The sequence below is a fragment of the Erpetoichthys calabaricus genome, chromosome 12 (genome assembly GCF_900747795.2).
Source record: "Erpetoichthys calabaricus chromosome 12, fErpCal1.3, whole genome shotgun sequence".
Classification (NCBI taxonomy): Eukaryota; Metazoa; Chordata; class Cladistia; order Polypteriformes; family Polypteridae; genus Erpetoichthys; species Erpetoichthys calabaricus.
Genome location: NC_041405.2, coordinates 85,473,167 through 85,479,166, shown reverse-complemented (window position 1 = coordinate 85,479,166; position 6,000 = coordinate 85,473,167).

The window sequence follows — 6,000 nt, the reverse complement described above, 5'->3', positions numbered from 1 at the left end:
AATGAGGCACCTTTACAAATGGTGCCACTCTGGGCACACTTACTCATATTGGCCCTGATCAGAATGTGTGACTAATCTCACTTGTAAATCTTTTGGATGTGAGAGGAAAACTGGACTAAAACTCTGGGAAAAACACACAAAAATGGGGAGAAATGTGCCAACTCCACAGAAAGAGACACAGATGTCAAGAGCTGTAATACAGCAAGTCCAACAACTGTACCACTGTGAATCATACATCAATTCAGAAAATGTGAAATAACAGAGAGTCAGATAAAAGATCATCACATTATAGCCATCAGTAAATCACATTCAGTTGATGTATAGTGTGGGGTTTGAGTAAAATAACTGAATGACACCAGAGTGTTCATTAAAAATGATGAACACAAAATAAACTGCCATAATATCAACTCTTCATTTTCTATTTTTCATCTAGGTAATGCAAAAAACAATACAAAACAAAAAAAGAAAAAATCAGATCTTCACAATTTACACTTTTTGCTTTTAGAGAAAAGCCAAGCAAAATGACACCTTTTACTGGCTAACTAAAAAGATTACAATATGCAAGCTTTCGAGGCAACTCAGGCCCCTTCTTCAGGCAAGATGTAATCACTTTTTGCTTTTCAATGAGATGGTGTTTGTTCTCCTTTGAGTGTTTACAATGGCATACAGTCTGGGTAGAGAGTCCTGAACCAACTTGGATCTTTCTTTTCACCATCATCAGTTATTTGGTTGTTGTTTTCTTGACAATAATACATTTATAATCTTTCATTGCTGATTCTTTTAATGGCATGCAGGTTTCACCAGTCACAGAAAGACCCTCAGTGGATAGCTCATTCACTAGTGCAGACATTCATGCCACAATGGTGCCTCAATCACTTCTTGTATTTGCTTTCTCATCCCTGTTTAATTTTCAGGGATCTCCTTCCGTACTTTGAAGACTAAAGTGGTCTTTAGAAGTGACATCATGTTGGCCCCGCATCTCGGGGTTTAAACCACAAAGCACAAGGACTATTAAACAACAGAGAAGCAAAATACATGGATAATCTTATATATAATTTGCCAGTCTCCTCACTCACTCGCTCACTCACTCACTAACGTCCGTCCGAAGCTGAATGCGCAGTTGCCTTCTGCGCACGTCCCCTTCTGCGCATGTCCGAAGCCGAATGCACAATCTCCTTCTGCACAGCTGCTTGAAAAACCTTACGAGACCGACATCGCGGCAGGCGGCGGATTTACGGCCGCAAAAATTCAAAGAGAAAGGCGACTTTGACCAACATCGTGGCAGGGTCCGTCCGAAGCCGAATGCGCAGTCACCTTCTGCGCATGTCCGAAGCCGAATGCGCAGTCGCCTTCTGCGCAGCTGCCCGAAAAACCTTACGAGACTGACATCACGGCAGGCGGCGGATTTATGGCCGTGGAAATTCAAAAAGAAAGGCGACTTCGACCAACATCGCGGCAGGCGCCGGATTTACGGCCGCAAAAATTCAAAGAGAAAGGCGACTTCGACCATCATCGCAGCAGGCAGCGGATTTATGGCCGCGAAAATGCAAAGAGAAAGGCAACTTCGACCAACATCGCGGCAGGGTCCATCTGAAGCTGAATGCGCAGTCACCTTCTACGCATGACCGAAGCCGAATGCGCAGTCGCCTTCTGCGCAGCTGCCCGAAAAACCTTACGAGACAGACATCACAGCAGGCGGCGGATTTACGGCCGCGAAAATTCAAAAAGAAAGGCGACTTTGACCAACATCGCGGCAGGCGGCGGATTTACGGCCGCAAAAATTCAAAGAGAAAGGCGACTTCGACCATCATCGCGGTAGGCGACGGATTTACGGCCGCGAAAATGCAAAGAGAAAGGCGACTTCGACCATCATCGCGGCAGGCGGCGGATTTACGGCCGCGAAAATGCAAAGAGAAAGGCGACTTCCATTAAAGCTCTAGAGGCTTAAAAGGAGATTTCGACTACAGCTCCAGACCTAATTACGCATTCATTCAATACACCTATATCAGGTTTGTGGTGACTATACTTATTACTTACTACTCCACTCGTGCCCGTTTCATTTTACGTTGTTGAAACGGGCTCTTTGTCTAGTTAATAATAAATACACAAAAAAATTAACAAAAACACAAAACAATATTAACAAAAATATATGTTAAAAGTCTGATGAAAAATAATACTTTAAAATAAACAAAGAAGGCACAAAAAAGGAAAATAAAACATAAGCCTAAGGCTGTGACATAACATAATTCAATTAATGAAGTTCTGGGTTGGCTTTTTCCAGGCTGGAGGTAAGAAAGACAAATGAATGAACTGTTGTGCTTCACCTAAATCCTCCACCATTCCTCTAAAGTTGGTTATTTTAAAGTTCATTTCTGATTCACGCATTTGACAGAAGTAATATAAGGTGGAATCCTCAACCCAAAGTATTTGTAAAGTACTACGCATTGGGAGTAAACAGACATTCACAGTACTGACACAAGTTTGCAGAAGCCAAAGGCATGACGATAAGGAAAATACGCCTGAAAGAGGATTTGTAATTTCTAAAGTATAATTCCATTGTAAATGTTTTCTTGTTGGGCTGATTGTCCTTGCACATTGTGACTTTGTCAGGTTTCTGTTGCTCTTGAAAATACACCAAAACTGTTATTCCAGAACAGTCATTTAGATTAATGAATATGCTTTAAAGGTAGCCTCTGATACCATAAAGTGGACGTTGTATACACCAATGCACACCGATTTACAACTTTCTAAAAATCTACCTGTAAGAAATGAAATCAAGGAGGATTTTAAACATCTAAGCTTGAGGGATTTTGTTTGTTGCTTTATCTTTCTGTGTTTACAGCCCTCACCTTATGATGTTCAAAAATAATTTTAATCCTGATTGTTTTGATGTAAATAACTGTCCTAGAGCATGGACATTCATTGTTTTCAGAGCAAAATAATCTCTGAATACTCAGACTGTGTAATTTACTTATATTGTTTTATTTTTCTTATCCTATAAAAATCTTTCAAATGATTACATGAAGTTGAAAAAAGTGGGGTTTTCATTCAGTTAATTCTCTGCAAATTATTAGGTGGACTATTGATTTACAAATTTGTTTTATGGCATTGTCATAATTTTCTAACCTGCTCAATCCAGACTAGGGTCATGGGGGTTACCTACCCCAGCTAGCATATGAAACAGGGCAGGAACAAACCCTGGCTGGGCACCAGTCCATCGCATGACGAACACACACCCGCCCACTCACCAAATACACATTAGGGACAAGTTAGGGTCACCAAATTCACCAAAACTGCTTGACTTTGGACAGTGGGAGGAAGCCAATGGAGACACAGGGAAGGCATGCAGACTCCACACAGGAAGGACCAGGGACATAAACCCTGGTCTCTCCTGTCACTATACCACCGTACTGCCCCTGTTTTGTATCACTAGAGCAAAAAATTAAAAAATGAAGAGAAAAGTGCAAGGAAGATTTTGTCAGAAGGCTTAAAGCTGTTTGGCCCATTGCAAAAAGAGTCAAGAAAATATTTCAATGCCCTGGAGGAAATGGATGGCAAAGTGAATGAACTAGCTAAGATTTGAGTGGAACTTTACAATATCTAACTACTTTATCTTTGGGTGTTCATTCTTGATTAGGTAAAGTTCACAATGTTACATTATTGAAAGACTTATTATTTTTGTCTATTAAAAGCATATAATTAAATCATCTTCCTCCTCCACCTTTTGTTTTTTAGACTTCAGACCTTATCTGCAAATCACACCCACCCTATCTGCTTCTCCTATAAGTCCAATCCCACACTAAGGCTTCAAGAACATAACAAAGGAAAACAAAAGAAAGTTTATGGAATGAAGAAGTACGGAATTCATGAATAGCAATTCATTTCCAACCAAACAGAAGAACATTAGAAGTATAAGGGACATTCAGAGGAGGGGAATCCTGAAATGAGGAGCAAGCTGACAGATTGCATGTGGCTGAAGCCTCTTTAGGCATCATCATCAGGCAGGGGAAGAGGAACGAGCACTAGATGGCATATGGGTCCATGTACGCACTCACCCACACGGGAACAACATACTGCAGAATCAGCAATTCACCAAACACACACGTCTTCAGCATTTGGGAGGAAAACATGAACACCCAGAGAAAATCTCACACTGACACGACTGAGAATTTGTAAACTCTATGAAGTCTGCGCCTGGCCATGGGATTTGATCTCAGGACACTTAGTCCATGAAGCAACTGTGCTGGTCATAATAAGACTAGTCAAATACAGAACAGAGAAAAATAAATTCCAGTTTAAGCACAAGACATTATTTGATATTCCACTTCACCACCTCTACCAGCCAATGCTTTTTTTCATATCAGTGATGGCAACATTTCTTCAGAAATGTGTAAATGTTCAGGTGCAAGGCAATCAGTTAATTCCGATCTTCCAGTCCATTATGCTGTCTCTAAGTGTTACTCATCAGCAAACAGGTAAACCAAAATTCTCCAGATGATAAAGCTGTTTCTTTTCGCATGTCTGGGTGTAGTTCCATTTTCTCACTTGACCTGGGTCACTTCACAATTGTTTTTGCCACCTCCTTCTGAACTTTTTTCTGTACTTTTCTAAAACACTCCTTTCACCTAAATAGCAAACAAACTTGATTTTGCAGACAGTCTTTCAGTAGGGAGCATCATCATGAAGGATTAAGTGCATTGTAAAGAACATTTTGTTTCATATTTTTGCAACTGGAACACTGGCACTTTAAATTCTGTTTCTTGCTGAGAATCACACAGGGAATCTGTGGCAAAGATTTACCAGGATGCAGTCAAACATTACTCTGGCCTGAATGGAAAAAGGCTTCCATACAGCCAGGGCCAGCTAAACCATATAAGCAAACTAGGTGGTTGCCTAGGGTGGCAAAGTTTTCCAAGGGTGGCATTTTATTAAGTATAATTGATAAAGTCATTGGTGTTTGGTGGTAGTGGAGGCTTCAAGTGATCTTCACCTGACTTTTCCTTCCACTAATGCCTCCCCCTTCCTTATTTTTGATCCAACATTTATATGCGACTTGCCTGAAACCACAACCCCAAACACCCCCCACCCTCTGCTCTATGACCAGACACCCATGAATGACTTGCGTGAATTTCCAAGGACACCCACTCCCCCCAACATTATTCCAACATTTACATGCAACTTCCATAAAACTCAGCTTCTCCCTGACTGGCTCGTTGATCACACATCTATGCGTCACTTGTGAGAAACCTTAAAAGCGATTATCAAAAACCACACCCCCACTCTACAATTACCAATAAAATGTATAGCAATTGCCTTCAAGACTCCGCGGTTGGGCCGTGACATTTTCACTTTTGCCTAGTGTAGCCAAAAAATACGAGCCAGCCATGCAAATAGCCCATGACTTGAAGAATGCAGTTCATATGAGGCTTGGTTTTGTTCCTATGCAGTCCATACATGGATCCCTGAATGGGCCTGTTGTGACCAGACCCAGGAGTTCAACGTTCAGGGGGCACCTTGTGAAAATTATACCGGTTGAGTCTAAAAAGTGGAACCTAGGTGTATTGGTAAGGATTTTGTCTATTTTGGGGGACTTTCAGGAATGTTGGAATGCTACATATTTAGAACAATGCTTGTGAGTGTCAGCAGTGGTAATTCTCTGACGTCACATGTGATGAAGACTATGGAGTGGCTGCTGCTTCACCACCTGAGGCCACAGGTCCGCCACGCCCTCAGCCCTCTGCAGTTCACATACCAGGAGAAGGTGGGAGAGGAGGATGCCATCATCTACATGCTACACCGATCCCTCACCCACTTGGACAGGGGCAGTGGTGCAGTAAGAATTATGTTTCTGGACTTCTCTAGTGCCTTCAACACCATTCAACCTCTGTTCCTTTGGGACAAGCTGACAGAGATGGAAGTAGATTCATACCTGGTGGCATGGATTGTGAACTATCTTACAGACAGACCTCAGTATGTGCGTCTCGGGAACTGCAGGTCTGA